The sequence below is a fragment of the Dromiciops gliroides genome, chromosome 3 (assembly GCF_019393635.1).
Source record: "Dromiciops gliroides isolate mDroGli1 chromosome 3, mDroGli1.pri, whole genome shotgun sequence".
NCBI lineage: Eukaryota > Metazoa > Chordata > Mammalia > Microbiotheria > Microbiotheriidae > Dromiciops > Dromiciops gliroides.
The window spans coordinates 324,202,488-324,226,023 of record NC_057863.1 but is presented as its reverse complement, the minus strand read 5'-3'; the positions used below and the strand labels follow the sequence as shown (position 1 = coordinate 324,226,023).

Sequence of the window (23,536 nt, the reverse complement as noted above, 5' to 3'; positions counted from 1 at the left end):
TCTAGGAGTAGAATCCCTTACGGTAAAGTAAATCAGGATAATTGTCCCATGCACCAAGTATTGAGGGTACCTGCCCTATTGAAGTAACTGTTGTCTGGGCTGTGAATCAGAGAGATCACCAGTTGCAATAGGAGTAGGGGCAACCCTACCTGTACCAAGGCATAGTGGTTGCAGGACTGATTTCCTTTCCCAAGTCATATAGTACCCTTTCAAGCCTCATCTTAACTGTGACTTCTTTCCCCCCATCAAGGATGCCTTTGATGTTCATTTGAACCTGATTTTGTCTCATTAAAAATGGAATTTCCCTTAGACAATACCTCGCTGAGCATGGACTTGATTCCAAGTTTGTGTCCTCTTATTTGCTCATCTAATCTAACTTGTTTGTATTTGTCAGATCAAATATGACACTGTCAGTATTCCAACAAGAAAAAATGATTTCTCTTTTTTTTTTTGGGGGGGGGAGGCAATTGGGGTTAGGTGACTTGCCCAGGGTCACACAGCTAGTAAGTGTTAAGTGTCTGAGGCCAGATTTGAACTCAGGTACTCCTGACTCCAGGGCCGGTGCTCTATCCACTGTGCCACCTAGCTGCCCCTAGAAAAATGATTTCTTCCACTATTTAGCCTGATTGTACAGTGAAAAAAACTTCAGGAAATAGGTTGCAAATTAGAAGGGATACTTACCTATAAAATTAGCAGATCTCAAACCGAAACATTTTAGCCTGTTCAGTTATTTGAAATTAGGTTCAGTTGGTATGACCCATTCTTTGGAAACAACACTCCATATGTTGTATATAGAACTTACTATTCTGACTAGTAAATGCACAGTGAATTTGGTGTTGAGATCTACTTTAACTTTTCTCCCAGTACAAGTGATTCCTTGTCTTAAAGGGATGGCATGGCCATGAAAGAATTCTCAGCTGAGGATTGTCAGAGAGAGGGACAGACAGACAGAAAAAGAGGGGAATAGAAGCATAGAGAAGTCAGAGACACAGACAGACCTTCAGCTTAATCTAGAGGGCACTTCACTTATATATATATATATATATATATATATATATATATATATATATATATATATATATGTCTGCTTTGTCTGACATGATAGCAAACTCCTGGCTTTCTGAAGTCAATTGAAAATCCCCATGCCTTTAATGCTCTAATTTTTCATTTCTGCATGTTAGAGCCCAGGCTTCTTCAAGGCTGCACTCCTGTACCAGTTCCTCCCTCCTTCTTCCTTACTTGATCCTTTAGTCCTTAATTTGCTTTCTCTTCTTAAAGAATCATGTGTGTGTATTGAACATCTCTACTCCCCCCCCTCCCCAGCCCCGGAAGAATTTAAGCGTTCTGAAGGCAGAAGCTGGCATTTGGTTTTGTCTTTGTTTCTCCATATTTAACGCAGAGCAGGGTCTTTATAAATGCTTCTTGGCTTGGCTGCTCTCTCTGCGCTGGCATTTTGTACACTGTCAGACAGCTTTCCTACAGAGGCCCTACACTCTTCTTGAGAAAGTATAAGAACTGACTTTATACATAAATTTTCAAATATAAGTTTTGGAATTCTTTTTCTGTCTTCATTTTTGGCATTTAAAAAAAGATGCATTCAACTGCTTTTTCCTTAATAGTATTTATTTTTTTCTGTTTTCAAGAAATGCAATTCCCACTGGATTATGTAACATTAAGCATATGGATACACCAAGACCAGAAAAGCTGTGGCCATCAGGAATAAATATTGGTAATGGCACTGATGGCATTAGGCACATGTTGTTTATGTGAGACAAAAGCAGCCAGCCTTGCATAGTACTGAGATACGGAATTAGCATATATTTTTGTAAAAGATTAAACTGAGACATTTGGTTTGTAAAATGGTGGTCCTTGAAATTTGGCTTCCAGTTTCCACTTAAGAGGAAAAATCTCTAATTCTAGATGATTTTTCCATGATATTTAGCAATGCTTAATCTAGCAACATTTAGTTTCTACAGCAATTAAACATTTTCAAATTACAACTGAATTGCAAAATATATTACTGGCTAGCTTGAGTTAGCTAGCAAAAGCTGGAGACTCTCCCACGTTAAAAAGGCCTAGGGAAAAAGTGGGAGCTTTGATTTTGTTCTTCTCTCGGAATCCTATGCAGTTGTCATTAAAAGGAGAATCCTATATTCTGTAAAAGCATAATGTCTAAGGTTGTGTGGATTCTGATCTCACAATGGAGAACCACAAGGACAATGGTAGCAGAAACTTTTTTGCTGAAATGACTTCAGAAGAAACAAGAAGATGGAACTGGCCACAAGTGGCCAAACATGAGAGCCCGCAGGAGCCCAGAGACACCACATTAAGCTCCTTCTTGGACTGTATCCTGATTGCTAGCTTTGGCCCCATTACCAGATATTACCTGCCCTGCTCCAGATCTTTTTTTGCTCCATAATAGACCTGCCCAATTCTTCTTAATCTTGGCTTTTTTCATGCCAGGATTCTGATGATACCCATCTGCTTGGGAACCTTTTGCCTGAACCCTGCTTGCCTAATCAAAAAGGGTTTAAACAATAGTCACAGGTGCTGACCTCGGATAAGTTGCAGGCATCAGAAAACCTTTCCTTCTTTTTTTTAAATAAAAAAAAATATTAAATCCTTCTGCTTTGCACTTCTCAGTAACTGAGCAAGTAACATTCAGGTACTTTACTGGATTCTCTAGCTAATTTGCTTAGGGTTTACATGAGAGAGAATTAAATTACAAGTAAACCTTTGTGTATTTAAATTCAGTAGAGATAGATTAATCACCCACTAAGGTATCAAACTTTGTGCCAACCCTCATGGAGTTTACATTCTACTGGGGAGATAAAGTATGTAGATAGTAAGTAAATACAAAGTAATTTAAGGTTCACAAGTATATCTACAACTGGCAAAACAAGGGAAAACTTCACAATGGAGGTGGCCCCTGAGGTGGCCTTGAAAGTGATATAAGCACTATGAGAGGTAGAGATGAGGGAGCAAATTCCAGGCATGAGGGATCACTTATAGAACTGACTGTTGAATTTTTACTCTAGTTTGACTTCTTTCAAGAAAGGACATTTTCATTGGGTTTTAAGGGATAGAAAGGAATACAACAGATAAAGTTTAGAAGAGGGGAGGACTTTCTAATCAATCAGCACTTATTAAGCAATTAGTGTGTGCTAGGCAGTGACTGATATGATTAGTCTTAAGAATGGGAAAGTATATATTCTGGGACAAAAAATAATCCCATCTATCATAAGCATAGAGCATGTGGAGAGCAAACAGAGATAAATCTGGAAAGACAGGGGGTTCCAGGCAGAGTGACCAATGGAGATGATTAAGAAAAAGACCTATATAAGTGACATGGTCAGAGCTTTGCTGGCAAGGGTTTAAAGGGTTGTTTAGAAAGAAGAGACAGTGGATGTAAGATATTTTAAGAGACTAGTGAAATATTCTAAGTAAATGGTGATAAACAACTTTCAGTTAAATCCAACCAATCAAATGATGTGCCTGTTATCAGCCTTTTTATTGCTTGGTGAAGGAATATCTTATACAAAAGTACTTCTGTAGTTAGGACACTGTTATAGTAACTTATTATGGGAAAATAATGAGGACCAAGATTAAGAAAATAACAATGAGAGAGGCTAGAAAGGAATGGCTTTTATAGAAAATACACAGTAATTTGTAACTAATTAAAAGGAGATAACTTAAAGTTTTGAAACATTGGTGACTAGAAAAAATGGAGATGCTTATCTTAAAGATGGCAAAGATAGGAAAATAATGAAGACAGAAGAGGAAAGCTGTAAGGGACCAGAGAGACCATGTAGTCTATATCCTACAAAGTAGGACACTGGGGCCCAGGGATGTTGTTACTTCCTTAAGACTACAGTGGAGGGCAGCTAGGTGGTGCAGTGGATAAAGCACCAGCCCTGGATTCAGGAGTACCTGAGTTCAACTATGGCCTCAGTCACTTAGCTTTGTGACCCTGGGCAAGTCACTTAACCCTCATTGCCTCTCCAAAAAAAAAAGACTATAGTGATAACCCTAGTCCTTCAATTTTAGTGAGGTGGTGCAGTGGATAGAGCACTGAGCCTGGAATCAGAAAGACTCATGTTCAAGAGTTCAAATTTGGCCTCAAACACTTAGTGGTTGTGTAACTCTGGGAAAATCACTTAACCCTCTTTGTCTCAGTTTCTCATCTGTAAAATGAGCTGGAGAAGGCAATGGCAAACCATTCCATTATCTTGTCCAAGAATATCCCAAATGGGGTCATGAAGAATCGGACACAAATGAACAACAACTTCTGATTTTAGAGCTAGTATTCTTTTCACCATACTGCACTGAGGAGCAAATTATGAAAGAAAGATGAGTTCAATTTTAGATGGGCTGAACCTGAGGTGCTGACAGGGCATCCAGATCAAGAAGTCCAATCAAGAGATAGAAATATACAACTGGAACTTAAAAGAAATGTCACAGCTGGGACTCTAGATGAACTCATCCCCATAGAGGTAATGATCAAGCATGGGCTTACATTAAATTCTCAAGGGAGACAGCTTGTAGGTGGAAGGGAGGATGGTCAAGTGAAGAACCTTGAAAGACCTTAAATAATGCTGACATCAAGAAAGGAAGAGGAAGAGGAAGAGAAGCTTGAGAAGGAGCAATCAGAGAAGCAGGACCATGAAAACCCTGCAGTGTCCCAAATGACAAAGCAATAGAGAGTGTCCAGTAGAGGAGAACTAAATAGTATTAAATGCTAATGAGAAGTCAAGGAGTGTGAGGACAAAGAAGAGGTCATTGGTGACCTTGAGGAAGTATTTTTCAGTAAAGTAGTAGAGAAGGCACATTTCAGGAGGTCAGAGTAGTGAATGGGGTAGTGGAGAACTGAGAACAGTAATTCTTTCAAGATGTCTTGTTATCTGGAGGAGTTAGTAGTATCAAGGACATTTGTATTAGCATTTTGAGCAAACCTACTTTGAGATCTAGATAGAGCTTGAATCTCTCAAGGCCAGGCTGAAATAGGAAACAGCAGCTCCACTAAACTATTTCTGCTTTTTGCCAAAGGAGAATTAATGTTACCATAATGCTGTATAGATATTTAATCAGAACAACTGTTATTAACCTTAAAATGATCATGGCATTTTTGTTTGCTTAAAAGAAAACTGTTAAGGACATTAAATTAGTTTATTTTTGCTTCCTCCTCCCCTTCTCTCTGTGTGCTGCCTGAGTTGCTGTGATAAGAGTGAAAAAAAGCAACCCAATCTAAACACGTATAGTTTTATGGAAAAAAAAAATTGGAAGAGCCCCATTGCTATAAACTAATGAATGATGACATTTGGTTTAAGAGTTGTTTTGAATGTCTTTTTCCATTGATCATATGCAACTGAGATAAACAAATATCCTGTGTGTGGTACAGGGCCTTGGTCTTGGGCTCCTTTGAGTGTTTGGAGTAAATATAAGACATGTGTATATCTATAATGTATATATAGGTATAATGCCACTTGCTGTTCAGGCATTTTAGTGGGTGTGGTCACATGGTCATAACTTTAATTTCATGTTAAACCTGATGAATTAGCCTCTATGCATCTAAAGGAACAGGATTGATTTATCAGCCTCCTAGCAGGATAAATCCATCCTTTTGTGCCCCAGCTGAAGTAAATGTGGTAAATATTTAAGAAGAGCCTGAACCAATTGTTTAGTGTCCTTTGACTTTCAGGGAATTAAAGAAGTCCTACTGGGATGTCAGTTTCACTAATGTTGAGAGGGATGGTGATTGTGGCAATAATGATGATAAACAATGAGAAAAAACTTTTTAAAGAAAAAATTATGTGTGAAAAAGTATTTCACATGTATTGGAATTCAGTAGACTTCTTTCATTATGTTTTCTCTTTAAAAATCAAATACTCCTATCCTTTCTTTCACAGCTGCTGTTGCATCCTGTTTTCTAGCTTTGATGGCAGGAGAAACACATGTTCTGTGAGTCTCAGACTATAGCCCACTTTTTTTCTTTCACACAGTGTAATTATTGAAGTAATTTGTATTGGCCCACTGCATGATGTTAAGAGACAATGGTTTTTCAGTTAGTGTTTCATAGAATCATACATCTAGAAGTGGGAGGGACCTCAAAGGTCATCTTGTCCAATTTTCTCATTTAATACGAAAAACTGAGGTAGAAGTTGAGTGATTTGCACAAGATATCACAGCTAGTAAGTACTGGAGTCAGGATTTAGACTTTCACCCTGTGACTTCAAGTCTATCACTTTTTCTATTCTACCATATTTTGAATCCTAACTCTCTTTTTTATGGATCCCTCCTAGGAGCAATGCTTTTAAATGTAAAAAGTAAAATGCATAAGATTATAAAGGAAACCAGTTATTAAAATAGAGTCGTCAAAATATTTAGAAAAACACAAATTTATGAACCCCAGGTAAAGGAATCCCCTTGATCTTTAGGACTTTTTATTGTTGTTTGGTTTGGCTTTTTGCCTATGATGCAAGTGTGTTGAGGCAAATTAATGAGCAGAGTGAAAGACCTGCTCTACCACTTCATTCATAATTCCTATAGGAGTTTTAGTTCAAGAAGGGAAGAGCCTACATGCATTCACAAAAGTTATGCCATTTCTGTCACTACCTAGAAGTCTTTCCCTCTTAGTTGGGTTTTAATTTCCCTGATGGTGCCAGACTTCTTCTTTGTTAAGTAAAGGAATTGGTCATCAGAGCTTACTTTAAGGTGAAATAATGAAACTGTCCTAGTTTTTTTTAACACTTTCCCACCTCCCCTTTCATCTTGAGGCCATTCTCTATCTTCCATATGCCTGGTTTCCTCATAGTATACTCAGTTTGCCCAGGGCTCCAAGTGTAGTGCTTTGCCAAATGATATAAACCTGTCTTTTCTCTCTCTTTCTTATGAAAACTTTCCAGTACATTGGTTCATCTCAGTTAACTGTCACTGGGAAAACAAACTAAGGTGTCAATTTACTGCTAACAGTTTAATGTTTAATAGTGAAGAGAGGACAGCTAGGGAAATTGCCTCAATCCAGAGGAATACCTCTCTAATGGTAGGATAGGCTGACAAGGTGTATATATACTTATGGGAAGTGGGAGCCTTCTTAACATCTCTCAAATCACCTTAGGTAGATGATCCTTGCAGTATATCATACTAGAAAAAACACTGAATGTAGAGTTTGAAATCTTGGGTTCAAGCTACACATATGATATTTCTTAAACTTCAGTGACTTTAAGTAAATTGGGATTAATAATACTTGTAATACCTTCTTTCTGAGTTGTTGTGAAGAAAGTGTTGTGTAAACTTTAACTATCTGGTGGTATTGGGAAAGGGATGAAAATGAAGTTGGTAGTGTGTGAAATGGTATATTGGAAGTATATTAATATAGTATAAACATGAGAGGTACTGAGGCACTATCATAGTGGGTAGAGAGCTGGCCTTGGACCTTGGAAGTTGAAGTCTTGCCTTGGTGCAAGAACCATGGATTGGGATGTGATCCTGAATAAGTAACTCTCTCTCAATGTTCTAAGCCTCAGATGTCAAACTTGTGGCCAACTAGATTAAAGTGTATTTGGAAAAAATGTAATACAACATAGAAAATGTTAATTTATGGTATTCTAAGTCAGGATGTGACCTGCAGAGATAAAGTTTTTTGATACAGTTGCCTGTATCAATGAAATTATAAGTCAAAACCCTTATCTCGAATATAAATATAGATGTGACATTAAAATCAAGTACCAAGCTTAGAAGCAATTTTTAAATAGCTTGGGGAGGAGGTGAGAGTTGACCAAGGAAGAGACCATTGTAGGAACAGTGCAGTGGAAACCTAATCATTCCCATTAGAAGTAGTAGAAGACCCACCACTTAGACTGTTTCCCTTGTTCCCCTTTGAGAAACAGTCTTGAAATTCTACAAAATCATCTATAATTTCTCACCATACTACTAAAAGCAGCAAAGAAGGTGAGAAAACTAGAGAATTGTTCTTTCTACATATGTGTTTGTTTTTATTCAGTGTTTGTTTTAGGGTCTAGATACCATGGTGATGGGCAATGGAGAAATAGAGAGTTTAGATGGGTTCAAGTCCTGGCAGTGTTGACTCAGTACTTCATCCTTCTGGTATAGAGAAATTGAGCCACACATGCTTTAGTTTCTTGGTGTAGGAAGGAGGAGGAGGGGGAAATAGTTTTTCAGAACAAAATAAAAACCTAAAATCCTATTTGATCAGTTTGGCTATAAAAGACCTTTTCATACCCTGCCCCCCCGCCCCCCCCCCATAAGTCTCTAGAGAAACTTCTTGACCCTGGGAAAAATCACCTTGAGGGCTTCATCTTCCATTCTACCTTATTGCTCCTCTCTCCTTGCATTTTTATCTAAGTGAAAGGGGTTAAAATGGACATCAAAGAAAAATCTGAAAAGGAAAAGAAGCCTGAACAGTATGGATACGGCAGGAAACTCCCTTCCCTTTGGAAGGGAAGAGAGGCAGTTCCTCCTTTTTGTGTTAAATAAGTCTTAGGTCTTTATTAGCACCTACAGGCAGATTTAGCTCCTTTTCTACCCAGCCAGCAACCTCTCTGAGTCATTGCCCAACTACCCTCCCTGTAGCTTAGTTTAAAGACCCTGAGGCAATTGCCCAATTTACTTTTACCCAGGGAAAATCTAGTTGTCCCTACCTGAATACCTTTGGGAGAAGATAAAAATGTTAGCTAATGTAAACTATCCCCTCTCCTATGGAATAATAGTTTCTTTATTAAGACCTTTGTATTTTCATAATGTTACAAAGATTGCCTTTTTATTTTTTTGGCAGTTGACATGAACAACATTATTTAAAGAAAAAACAGTACTTAGAAAATAGGAGACCAGGAGGAAAAAATGTAATTGAATCTGGAAACCTTTTTTTTTTTTTTTTTTTTTTGCCTTGGCTAAATAAATAAGAGCTGATAAGAGATACAACACAATAAGAGATGGGAAATGCTGAGTGAACTGGTTCAAGCGGACTGTTTTATTTAACTTCATTTCATTTTATTGGATTGAATTGGATAGAGACAATGTCAGTGGACATACACAGGGAGGTTTGTGGTGGAATGCCTGGGGCTGCTGGATCCTTGACATGAGCCTGTATAAACATGAAAAGGAATGTTGAGTAATGCTGAGTATAACATTTGCAATTTTTAGATATGGAATTTCAGTTTTAGGAATGTATAGAGCCAGCAGGTGGAAGCATATCTACCACTGATATCTTGGTTTTTCAGGCAAAAGAAAAGCAAATAGATAATTTTCAGTTTTCTTCTTCTACCTCATCTTCTGACAATACTACTCCCAAACTCCCCTCCACTCTTCTCCTCCCCCCCCCCAAAAAAAAATCTAGGATATTTTCTTAATGCTTTTGAAGGGATTAAGTAGCCCTGCCAATAGGGTCTGATGGCTTTCTCAACATCTAGAAATTACCTGCCATTATTGCTCTATTTTCAAATTCTGTTCATATCACACTGGATAGAGAGAGAAGTGAACACATTTGGACCAAGTACTTTTGAGGGCTGTCAGTGTTTGAGACCAAGGAACCTGAAGTTGCTTTTGAATAATTTACCAACCTGATTGGATCAGAGGGAACTAAGTTCAGAGGTCACTTCCCCAAAAAGACATATTTTGCTTTAGTTGTATCTTTGAGGGACTTCATTTAGAAAGGCTGAGGGAGAGCTTCTGCAAGTCATAGCAGGTGAAGATGCATCATCTGTCTTTGAGGTGTCCTCTGTCCTAGTTAGCCAACATGAAACAAGAACTTAAAACAACAACAATACCACCCTTTCTTTGAATTCTAAGGGCAAGCATGAAATTCCTACAGACATATGACATTTTTGTTAGATTTATTCCTTTAATGTACTAGCTTTACTTTTTTTGTTGTTTTTGAGGCAGTTGGGGTTAAGTGACTTGCCTAGGGTCACACAGCTAGTAAGTGTTAAGTACCTGAGGTCAGATTTGAACTCAGGCCCTCATGACTCCAGGGCTGTTGCTCTATCCACTGCACCACCTAGCTGCACCACTAGCTTTACTTTTGAACTTTTTTGGGGGAGGGCAGGGCAATGAGGGTTAAGTGACTTGCCCAGGGTCACACAGCTAGTGTCAAGTGTCTGAGGTCAGATTTGAACTGAGGTCCTCCTGAATCCAGGGCCGGTGCTTTATCCACTGTGCCACCTAGCTGCCCCTACTTTTGAACTTTTTAAAGAGGATTTTAACTTGTTTTAAGGGTCTCTTATCTTATGTTTGAGCTCCTTCAGAATAGCCTTCCCCCCTTTTTCCTGTCCCAAAGCCTTAATAAATGTTTTTTCATTCATTCATTCATTCATTGACCTGAGCAAAGTCATATTTTTGAGACACATGTTTTTTGAGACTTTATGCGACAGATATTCAACTTTTCATGAAAGGCAGTAATGAAATTTGTTGTTCTATGAAGGAAAATGCAACTTCATTAGGATAGCCAGAACATGATGGTTTGGCCTCAAGCAAAGCCCAGGATGAATCCACAAAGTGCAAAGTGAGGTTGAGGTTTGGCAATTATTAATTTAATTTGATCAATGTCAACAGCTGAACCTGTTAGTTTGGATCCTCCAGAACCCAGTTTGAGGCCTAAATTAACTAATTGGCTTTTCTGTTTACATGGATCAAATTAACTTTATCATTGTTAAATCTCAACAGAATTTTGTATGGCATAGAATAGTATCAGAGATGAATGCTATAGTTGAATCAAAGAAATCACAGGTTAGGAGGAAAGGGTATGGAGTCACTGGGCAGGGGATGGCAGTGGCTGTTCATTTATATGAGTCATTCATTAGTTAAATTCTTGTATCCAGAATCTTTCTCATAATGACATGAAAAGTCTATAAAAAGTTTGTTATCCTTATTTGTAATATAATAGATTTAGAGTTGGAATGGACTTTGGAGGGCATCTAATTCAACATCAATACTATTAAAGTAGATTTCTACTGTTTCATTTCTGGAATAGTATGACATAGGAAAATTAAAACTACAAAAAATCATTTTATCTTAGATGTTTCTTTCTTCCACTTCAATCAGTAATGGTGATGGGGTAGTAGAAAAGAGGAAAAAAGATATGTATGCTTATTGTTTTTTGATTATATAAAATGATTTTACTCAAGAGAACAAATCACAGTTTCAAGGGTGCTCCTCTAACAAGGAGTTTCCTATATTCAAAATCAAAAAGCGAAGTGACTAAGTAAGAGAACTGTTTAATTATCCCTTAATTAGTAAAAACAAGTAAGACTCAAAACAGGGAGATATATATGGGCTACTGGAGTGTCTTCTCCACTGCCACAGAGAAGGTCTTCCATAGGGTCCAGATAAAAGGAAGTGTTCTTTTTTTTTGCAGGTCAATGAGGGTTAAATGACTTGCCCAGAGTCACACAGCTAGCAGGGAAGTGTTCTTAAGAGATATCGAGGTTCTGTTCTTGATTATAGATATTCTTGTTTATAGATGATATTTGATCAATCAATGAACATTTATTTACTACTTACTATGTGTCAGGCACTCTGCTAGGTTCTTGGGAGATGAAGGTAAAAATGAAATGGTCTCTACACTTAAGGAATTGACATTCTATCAGGGGGAGACCTCATGTACATGTGCATATATTGAGTCTGTGTTTATACACATACATATATACATATATTCACACACATATGTATTATATAATAGATAATGTAATATATAGTATAAATTATGTGAGGAGGTCCTATAATGTCTGTATACATAAAAACAAATGTTTGTTGTTTATATAAAATAGATGTACATATTATATATACGTACATATTGTTTACACATACATATGTGTATATATTTTGTATGTTCCTTGGTAAATATACAAATGTGGCTTTGCTGAGGTGATATATATATATATACATATATATATACATATATATATGTAGGTTTGTATATTTACATATGTGTATATGTATATATATATATGCAAAAATATATACAAGATAAATAAAAGGTAATTTGGTGGGGGTGAGGGACAGAGAATTGTAGCAATATTATACCAATTGCCTCAAACCCCAGAGTATTATAGGACCTCCTCAGCAAGATATATGATTAACTAAATGAGAGTGGCCCCAAAGTCTTTACAGGAAAAAAAGTAAACAGACTAACAATACTCATCCAAATTAGACTACAATAAATTAGCTTTAGGATTGACTAGAAGGAAGAAAGAAAACAATTATATTTGGGAAATTTCACAGTGTTGTCATTCATCCCAAACTTTTCCCATATAGAAAAATCCTGTTTCAGAAAACTAGTGTTCTCCTGGTAATGCTGTATGGTTGTAAATTTTAGAACACCATAATGTCCAGGGAATCTGAGTGAATTTGAGTGAAGTAACAGTAATAGAAAGATGAAGGATGGATAAAAGTAGGCTGCAACATATTTCTAATAGTGATCTGGACTAAAAGGCATATATTTAATGTCATCAATGAGATGTATGATTAAAAAAGGGGTATACCACTCACAAAGAGAAAGGAAAGGATCAAAATAGCAATTGGACACCCTGAGTATAACAGTGGTACAGACAAACCCAAAGGAACTGAACCAGAATGTTGGATTTTTGGGAGAACATAGATAAGAATCACAGAGTTCGATATCACTCCAACTTGAACCCAGATGATAGTCAGTACATTTATGAGATCACACTATAAGTTGAATATTGGATTCTTCTAAATGCTCATTGTCTTTCCTCGCTATTTTACATAAAATCATTGAGAGACAATTCTGATAATCTGATGAACTAAGCTTTTAAATTTTGTGTCCTTCCTTGATTTTCCTGTTCTTTATCTATTGTCTCCCCCAGTGGAGTGTAAGCTCCTTGAAAGCATTGACTGTCTTACATTTTCTGTTTGCACCCTGCTATTATTTGACTTAGAGTATAGTCTTAATAAATACTTTTCATTGATCAGTCAATTCGTTCATTCTCCTTAGTGATTCACATTTTGAGCCACATATGTCTTGAAAGACTTTATGTGACAAATATTCAACATTTTATGATGGATTGTAAAGATAGTTGGTGATCTATGCAGGAAAATACAAATTCATGATTAGTGGTGCACCTATTGCTTTTAGTCAAACCGTGTATGAAGCCTTACCTTTAAGACAAGAAACCATCTTCTAGTAAAAACAAAACCAAAACAAAAAACTGAACCACACAAAAAGAACCTGAATAGAAATAGTTAGGAAGAAAAAAATTGTCATTCCAGGCCTTTCTTAGTTTCCCTTAATATTGCTTTTAGACATTTATTTCTGAAAGAGAAAGGCTTTGATACTTTTGTTTTTTAAATAAGAGAAAATATTTTGGTTGAGTCAGGAGCCCTTGGTTCTCTTCCCAGCTTTGCCATAGCCTTGTTATGTGGCCTTGGCAAGTCACGGGCCTTTCTGTGTTTTCCCACCAGAAAATGAAAATATGATTTTTAAAAATGGTTCTAGTTTATAGACAATAAAGCCAAATCTAGTAAGTTAATGTTTTCAAGGTGCTTAGAAATCTCTGGCAGAGAGGTGCTAAGAGAAAATAATAATAATAATAATAGTAATAATAATAACAATAATAATAATACTATTATTTTTATTGCAACCACATTATATTGCTCTAGACATTTGTTTTCTCCACCTTTTCAAAAGCTGCATGTGATAGAAGAAAACCTTCTTAAGTAAATAGATGAAGAATCAACAAAGATCCTATCATCCCACTGCTCTTTGATGTCTATTTCTTTTTTAAAGCAGCTAGGGAGTCACTTTCTTGTAGTAAGTAAATGGCTTCTGAGACCTTATGATTCATCGGTCTGGACAGATGGGTGATTGCATCTTCTTACGTAAGTGACAGGTGGCAGCGCCAGTAGAATGGCATCCAAGGCTCTTCTGATTTCTGTTCCCTTTGCCTCTCTTCCTCAGCTTTTGTTTGCCTTGGAGCAATAAAAGTAACAGTACACTCTCCATTCCAAGAGCAAGGACTTTTTTTGTCAGCTCCATGGTTAACTGAATCTATTATACAGCCTGGCTGAAATGGCAAATAATAAATGTCTCATAGTTCTACACCCCCCCCCAACAAGCTGTTGTTTGGGGATCTAGTTTACTTTCACTGCTCCTGGAATCCTGATTATCAACAGTGATTACTTCATACATTCTCTAGTAGATGAACAGTTGTTATACAGCCAGTGGTGACAGCAAGAGTTGCAAAGAAAATTAATAGAATTTTCAGAATTTAGAAACTCTTAAAATATATTTATTATTTGAGTAAATACGAATTTGGGGGATAAAAGTTGCCTGAGGTCAGTGCATAGGGCTATATAACTTAAGGAGGTTCCTTCCCCCTTCCCTACCTACAACCCTGACTTTACAATAGTAGTAAAAGTTTGATTAATCTAAATGTTCTCATTACAGATGACCAGATACTGGCCTTGTTAAAATTTGACGTATGGAAACTCATTAGTTATATGATCATGGGCATTTCACTTAACTTTGCTGTACCTCAGTTTCCTTACTTGTAAAATTGATATAATGATGCACTGTCTACCCCATTTGATCCTAGGATTTATAATCAGAAAGGAACTTTGGGATCATGTAATCCAATCCAACCTAATCTTGATTTATATATGAAGAAACTAAGACCCAGCGGCATGAAATAATTAGTGAAGAAAGCATTTTGCAAACCTTAAAACCTCTGATAAATGAGTTATTATTGTCACTGTGTTTCAGAAACACTTTTCCAAAAAGGCATGAGAGTGAAGGTTACAAAGTCAGATGAATAACTATCAGTCTGTCTTCCACAATGATTCCAATGAAAGAAGCCTTTTGCCGTGTTTCACCTCTAGAAGAGTGTCTAAATATTAGACTATTTGAAGGTAGAGCAAAACAGAATGGCAAATAATGGTCTTCTGTGGGATAGTTTGCCTCAGTTTGATTGACTGTGTCACCTTGACTTCATTCATACACATCATAAGAGAAATAGTGCTTTTAATTTAACCATGAAAGTCTTAGCGTGTGCTCTCAGAGGAGGGCAATCAGGATGATAGAAGAGACTGGAGACAATAGGATAAATGGGTCCCTTGAAGGATCTGCAGAAATTTGGTTTGGAGTGGAGAGAACTTGGAGAGGGAGTGACATATCTGTGACATATCTCAATTGTATGAGGTGCTGTCTTGTGGAAGAGAGAGTAGACTTATGCTTGGCCCAGAGGTCAGAGCATGGAACTGTATCAGTAGAGCAGGCAGCGTGGCAAATTTGGATTTGATGTGAAGAGAAACTTCTACCAATTAGTGCCATCTAGGTTAGCTTGGGCCACCTTGGAAGGTGATGGTTTCTACCTTAATGGAGATCTTTAAGAAAAGTCACTGTAAGATTCCTTCCAAGGAATATTGGTAGAGGATTCCTCTTCATGTATCATTTGGATCAGATGGTCTCTAAGATGCATTCCAGTTCTGAAATTATGTAATTCTGTGGTTTTCACTCAGGGCACTCTTGCAGAATGTACAGTGTGAAATACTAGAGATATTTTGAGAATATTTGAATATAATTTGGAAGCCAACTGATAGCAACAGATCCCAAGAAACAACCTTGTAAGAAGTAAATTGAGAGCCTCCCACCCCAAATCTTCACTTTGAGTACCTTATGTATATACATTCAGCCCTCCCAAAAATCTACATTATTTTTAACTCATGATTCTGACTCCTTCTCTTGACACATGAAACACTTGTGCTGATAAATTCTTCAGGCAGTTTCTGTATTTTTTAAAGTATTGTTTTGTCTCATTACACAACCTTGAAAGTTTAAAATTGACTGGTTTGCTGTAAGAAGCATTAAGTAAATGCAATCTCTATTCTTAATAACAGTAGCTCAAATTTCATGTGAGATCACACCATTCCTCCAATGTAATTAAGTTTATGGTTTCCTTATATACTTCCGATGTCCATGATGTGCAGTTAATATTGTCTTTCAGACAAGTATGGTGACACCTCAGCAACAATGGTGATGTGGGCTGGTGTCTGTCAACCGTGTGGACACCATAGAGTAAGAAATTGCAAGATATTCTGTTCTAATTTATCTAAAATATTCGTGACAGTTAAGCCTGTTTTACCTTATTTTCTGAAGGATAAAGATCTGAAGAGTTTGAGTGAAAATTAACCCGAGGATCCGAGTGCAAAGCAAAGATAGATGGGGTAGATTGCCTAGACCCTTGTCCTTTGCAGTGGTCATCTAGCATTGCTTGCTGTTGGACTCCAGTTTAAGTTTATAGAAGGGAATTTGTACTTCAGAGTGAGTGTAGGAGCTCCTACAAACAAATGTACCCCATGATTTAGTTTAATATCATAAAAAACCCCACAACAAGTAGAAGCTGCAGGTGCTCCCTTTTACTGTACAATGTAAAAAGAAAATGTAAAATGGACAAGCTTTTGACAATCATGTTCTCTTCATCAAGCTGTTATTGTTATTTTAGTGAGTCCAGTAAAAGGAATTATCTCCAGCTTCTTGTTTTTACTTCTTTGTGTACTTGATGAATACGATTACCATTTTTACCTCATATTTAAGCCCCTCCGTTATAATCCAGTACTCTGCTTAAGAGCCATGACTAGTAGGATCCCCCCACCCCCCTTCCCTGCAACCGTTTTTCAGGAACATGATTGTGTTTTTCAGGAGGTGCAGTGAATGCATTGTTTGCCATTTTCAGCATTGTGCACAAGTGCAAATTGGCCAGGATGATTAAGCTGTAGCTATTAATTATAGATTAGTAGTAAACTACTTTTTTAAAAAAATGAAGACCTCACACTAACCCAAAATAGCATTTGTTTCTGGTAATTGGGCACCATTCTGTTGTATAACAACATATCATATCCCTAGGGGGGAAGAAGTCTGAGTTAAAAAAGAATTATTTTGTTACCTACTATGTATGTCCCCCAGTAGCCCTGGCTTTCCATCCCTCCCTCTGACCAATAAAGAGAAACTGATTCTGTTTCAAAAAGGAACAAAGGAGTTGGCTCAGCACCCTAGTTCTGTGTCTACCAATTCTACCATGACCGAAGAAAGTGGTGGAGAATGGTAGTATGGAGAAGAAGCCAGAGGCATCAGTGCTGCTTTTTTCTCACTTTGGGATTTTTGTGAACCTTGATCATGATGTCCACCCTAGAGGACATGGGGGTGGGGGGTGGGGGGCAAGAGGACAGGATGAAAGGGATGAAAAGAAAGAGAGTGTGTGGTGATTTGGCTGGTGCTGCATAAACATGTATTTTTGCTGTGCCTCTCTCTGTTCTATACTTTATATGTCCCACTGATGAGAGAAATGGTTTGAGATGTAAATTGCTTCACTTTGATTGAACCAGGGAGGAGATGTCATGTTACTCATCTCATTAGCATAGCGCATTGTGCTTCTTTGGTGAATTATGGGACTGTAGCTTTCGAAGGGATTCCATAACCTCCCTCAGTAACCTATTCCCAATTTGTGATAGATAGCCTTCATGGTAAAGGAATGCTTTTTCATATTTCTTTTGTAATTTACACTCATGTCTCCTTATTCTGCAGTAAACCTGAAATGTCCCGGCATAGGGTTACTGAAAAATGAAGTGATTCAAACTTGTTTATTATGTATATTATTTTGGCTTAAATTAGAGGATTATTGTCATTATCTTGTCATAAAACTCACCTAAATGATTGGGGTGGGAGATGATTGGGAAAAAAAAGAACAAGCTATAAGCTATGTTTTCTGAGAATGTCTTATTTTTCTGTGGTTGAGCTGAGCTTCTGGAGTGTCAGCCCTCCTTAAAACTGGCAGGGAGAGACTTGGTGACATTCGAGAGAATATGCCCTATATGAGAAAGTGATAAGTGAATGGAAATTAAAACAAAAGAATTGAAAATAGACCTGCAATCAATCTATCCGGGTATCTCAATAAACCAGGAACGTTTTTTCATAGGAAATTCAGGACAGATATCACAGCCCTGCCATGACAGCCAGGCCTTTTCCCCCTCCCCTTCTATTAAATCTACATTTTGAAGGTGGATGGTGCTGACTCATAAATTAAATTGGAGTAATACATACAGTGTATATATATATTTCTGTCACTTTGTCTCAAATTAAACACGAACCTTCTCCCCTGACAAGATGATAGAAAAGTTAATTGCTCGCCCTGGCTTTAAATTGGAATTTGAATTTGCAAAATGCTAAAGGTTTATGAGATCTAAATCATGAGGAGCTTAAATTACATTCCTGTGATAAAATATTAATAAATCAATTAAAACATAAGCCGAGTATAATATTACTTTTTTGTAGGAACCTTGAACACAATAATTCATTAGGGTGTAGTGCAGTAACAATTATTGTATCTTTTTTAATTTTCTTTTTATTAGTTTTTTTTGATAAATACATCATCAGATAACACACCACATGGTGGATTATCATTACCCCAGTACAGAATCCAGAAACTTCCTTGTACCCCTACATATAGCCCAAGAATATTATCCTGAGCAGAGCTCTCTATCCCTGAGTGATACAGTGTTACTTATCCTCATTGGCATCAGCTGATTCTTTTTTTGGGGGGGTGGGGGGTGGATTTCCATCTTAGGGAACATCTGTGTAATGCCAGCACAGACATTTTGTGGTTTCTGAACTCTCCTTTTAAAGGATGCTGTCAAAAAGGCCCTCTTGCCTGATTTAGAGCACAGCATTTAAGAGCTATTCAGGACCATCTGGCCCGGCCACCTTATTTAATTCAGGAGGAAAGGGACCCAGAAAGATGGAGACTTGTTCAAGGTGACACAGCTGGTTAGTGGAGCAACCAGGACTCAAATTTGTACCTCCTCGCTCATATTCCAGTGCTACTTGTATTAGGTCATGTAGTCTCTTTATAGGAGAAAAATGGTTTGACTAGCCAGCCAGGTGCATGGTAAATAGAGGATTGAACCTGGAGTCTAAGACCTGAGTTCAAATCTTGCCTCATATATGTACTAATTTTGTGACCCTGAACAAGTCACCTGTCACCTCTGTCAGTTTCCTCATCTATAAAATGGGGTTAACAGTAGTACCCAGCTCCCAGGGTTGGTGTGAAGATAACAACAGATGGTATTTATCAAATGTCTTACAAACCTTAAAGCAATATAAAAAGGTTAGTTATAATAGCTATAATAGAGGAAAGGACTAATGGAAAATAGCATGGAGTTTGGTGTTTTATATACTGTTCCCTCCATCCCAATATATTTTTTTCCACTGGGAGCTGGTTCTTTGTTGGCTGACTGAACATCAGTCATTTAGGGACAATTTTCTAAGGGACCCTGTGGCATAAACACATTTCCCTGCAGCTGTCAGGAAGGGGTTCATTTGGCAAAGGGTCTCCTGCCTTCTCCTGCTGTTCCTCAAATGAAGAAGCAACAGTGGGAGCTCTTTGTCTCCTACAGGGTGCTCAGGAAAGCCTCCAATGAGGAGGATGGTAGCCTCCCTCTTCAATTGAGTCTTCATGCAATGGTGGATTGTATCGACTGGCACCAATTTTATTTCAGGCCTCTCTCACTACCACCCTGCCTGAGTCTCACTGATTCCCTTCCCCTGAGTTCCATTTCCTCAAACCTAGATCAGGAACCTTCATGTTTGTTGCTCCCTTGTGTATTTTTAAGTTAAAGACAGCCACTTTGTTACGTCAGCCAGATTTTTCTTCTTAGAAGCTGAATTGATAGACTCTGTGTCATGTTGCTGAATGGGAAGAACTGTGGATTCATAGGCAGCATACCTGGGTTCAAATTCCAATTCTAAGAGCAGCTTTGTAAACAGGCAAGTTATTTAAGCTCTCTGATGATCAGTTTCTTCGTTTATAAAATGGGTATACTACCATCATATGACCTATCTTACAGGGTTTTTGTGAGGAAAGTGCCATGGAAATGATAAAGTACAATATAACTGAACTGTTATGATGATTCCTTTGTTGGATTAAATATCTGCTTGAGTGAGCATCAGAGTCCAAGGCCTCTGAAATGGTCATACATCCTTATGGATTTTCTAAGGTCCCTTTCAGCTTTAACGTTTTCCCATCATTCTGGCTAAGGAGGAGACATTGGTTGGAGACAAGGGGCAGATACCATTCTGTAGACATTCCTCTTGTCATTATCCGATTTCTCCAGTGTCTACTGTACCCTGATCTCCAAGCAACCTAAAGCTTCAGACAAACAAGTGGTACTTCTGTGATCATACCACAAAGGACAGACCCCCATATAAGACATACCTTCTGGGAATCTCATTGGACCAACAGATGTCAGTTAAAGAGAACTTAGAGAAGGAAAGGAACTCCAAACTACCATGATTATAATAGAACTCCTCCCAGCTCTTTATTACAATCATTTTGGCCTTCATCCTGCTCTTTCAGGATGATCTGGGCAAGTCAAGATAATACCAGTGCGTTTTTGCCATCAAAGCCTGTCCCATGATTAATACCCAGTGATTCTTGTAGTCCCCTGCATTGTGCCTGAATTTAGTGGGATCTCTCTTTTCATGATTCTTATAGTAGTCTGCTCAAAAGAATAAAGGATGAGGGGTTTTGAGTTCCAGTCCTAGCTTTCCCTACAGCAGGTAGCATAAGGTTCAGCCAGCCTTCATTTTCTCCTCTGGGAACTATGGATAACAATGTTAATCTATACCATGTTTCAGGGGGGTGTCAGTTAAATGGCTATGAAGTGCTTTGTGAAAACATAAAAGGCTACATAAATGTTGTCTAAGGATAATCGCAGACCAACCATAAATAATCTCAGGCAGCCATGGATAAATTCTGCTTGATTTGAGCTCACAACCCCTCCATACTTGTTATTGCTTTAACGTCGACTTGATTGCAGCCATACTTTATAAATGAAGATATATGCATTCTCTCTAAGAGTCTTAGTATTTAAACTGAGGGGAAGGTATGACAAAGTTGAGATAGAAGAAAGGAAGCTTCTAGACAGATTAAATCCTTGACTGGAGATACTTGAAAAAGGGTGGCTATATTGTTGAATAGGAAAAGTATTGTCTTAGTAGGGTGACATCTCATTTTTCTAGAGGTTTTCTGTTCTACAAGCTATCCAGAACCCAGCTAAGAAATGGGACAGAAGGAAAAGAGACGTAATTGATCTTAAAATGTTTGTGCCCTTCAGCTCTTCATTCAGAGGTTTTTGTTTTTGTTTTTTTAACTTTTATTTTAGACATCACTTCTAATGGACTAGGCATCTGGTTCCCTGACCCACAGCAGATCTGAACCATAAAAACTAGAATGTGTTGAGAGGGAGGCACACTAATGACATCAAAAAGAAGAGCTGAAGGTTTGACATGAATGAGGATTTTTTAAATTAAAAAAAAAAGCAGTATTAAAATACACATAAGAATTAGAATTTAAAAAACAAAGGACTACAGAACCAACCATTCATTGTAGTTACAAATGGCCCTACATATATTCCTAGCACCTTATGTTATCATGGAATTGTAGATTTAAAGCTGGAAGGTACTAAGATAATTGATGTAAATAATGATGCCCCTGAGTAATCAATTATAATAGTAAACTATTTGAATCATAGTTTAATGATTAAAAAATGCTTTGCTCACAATGACCCTATATGGTAGATTTATAGCTTTAGAGGTGGAAGGCACTTTAGAAGTCATTTACTCCAACCGATTCATTTTACAAATGAGGAAACGGAGTCTAACAGAGGTAGTGGGGAGCTGTCTAGTCACATTACCTGGAAGGGCCAGAATCAGGATGTGAAACTGGCTTCTAGACCCTCATTCTCTTAGCTTTGCCCCCCACTGTCTTTATTTTATAGTTTCTACTAAAGAAGTTACAGGATTGCATAAATATATTAGAAAGTCTATCAGAAGTAGTTAAAATTGGGGCAGCTAGGTAGCACAGTAGATAAAGCACCAGCCCTGGATTCAAGAGGACCTGAGTTTAAATCTGACCTCAGACACTTGACACTTACTAGCTGTGTGACCCTGGGAAAGTCACTTACCCCTCATTGCTCTGCGTCCCTCCCCCCCCAAGTTAAAATTTTAAGTATTGACCTTGAATGAGGATAAGCCTTAGAGAGCGTTGTATAGGTCACATTTCTGATGGCACTAAAGAAATGAGCTCTCTCTGTCTTTTCTCTTTCTTTGTTTCTCCCTGTGTCTGTATATCTCTATTTCTGTGTCTCTCTGCATCTCTGCCTCTCTCTGTGTCTCTGCCTCTATCTGTCTTTCCCTCTCAAAAATAGGCACACACTCAGACAAGTTGCTTTACCAATACAGACAACCACCTTTGCTGCAACTTATAGCCTAATAAAGTAGCTTCTCTAACACTATTCTTAACTCTAGGAATCTAACAAACCTCATCTGCCTGTTGTGATAAGAATGGGTGTCAGATAGAACTCCCCACCACATCAGAAACAATAACAAATAGAAAACAAATAAACAGTCTTTACTGCTTACCACTCTGCCATTATAACTTAATTTCTTTTAATTTTGGAGCCATTTTAACTCTGCAGAAGTTCATCTGAGAAAGCTGTTATCAGCTAAATTCTTAACAAAAATGATCAGAATTAGGAGAGAGGAATTAGAAATGAAAGGGAGATTTAGAGTACATTTGGATGTGGGGCAAGGTTTATTAGGAGAGGTCAGACCCTTCACCTTTGTCACAGTTTTTCCTTGGCACCAATTAGGAACATTTTTGCTGCAATTAAATCTAGGAGACCCACTCCAGTATTTTCATTATCTAAAACCATATTACTCATATTTTGATACAGTAAGTTTTATTTGTAAAATTTCAGAAGTAATTTTAAAATTCCCATTTATCCAGAATGCAGACAACCAAACATAATCAAGTAATAAGTATTTTAAGTTTCTTATTCTCGCAGACACATGACAAGAAAACTGATGTGGGGGATTTATTTAAAATAGTAACAAAACTTCTGAGGTATGTGCAACCTAACGTCCCACCTCTTCTGTGTCTGCAGTGATGTACAATGATAATTGGTGTCAATATTAATAACACCAAGACATCTGAAAATCAAGAAAGATTTCCTGAATCATCAAAGTACTTTTTATATAATTTTAATGTAAAATTTATTGTATTTTAATTCATTTAAAATTGATTGTCGGGGCAGCTAGATGGCACAGTGGATAGAGCACTGGCCCTGGAGTCAGGAGGACCTGAGTTCAAATCCGGCCTCAGACACTTAACACTTACTGGCTGTGTGACCCTGGGCAAGTCACTTAACCCCCATTGCCCCACAAAAAAAAAAAAGAAGACTAGATTGATGCACACACACACCAATAGGTTCTAGCTCTTATCTAGAAAGATATAAAGAGAACATATACCTTCTTAAACCATCTTCTAAATTATTTCCTTAACTGATAATATGTCCTTGATCTAGAAGTTTTCCCAATCTTGAGAATTCATGTAACTCATGCCACAACTGTTTCACCATGAAAATGATTCATTAATGAATATCTTAATTGCCTCCTCTGAATCTTTTCTCAGTCCATATCTTCCTTGACCTCTCTTCTCCATTTTTCACTGAT

The 23,536-nt window shown here is 37.5% G+C and overlaps 1 protein-coding gene across 1 annotated transcript in view; it reads left to right on the top strand.

Moving 5' to 3' along the window:
• The window catches only part of ZBTB20 (zinc finger and BTB domain containing 20), a 928,525-nt gene that overhangs the window by 252,646 nt on the left and 652,343 nt on the right, over window positions 1-23,536 (top strand). Inside the window, exon 5 of the mRNA XM_043993192.1 lies at window positions 5,907-5,958. The gene's annotated coding sequence lies outside the window, so the exon portion shown is untranslated. The remainder of the gene's footprint in view (window positions 1-5,906; window positions 5,959-23,536) is intronic.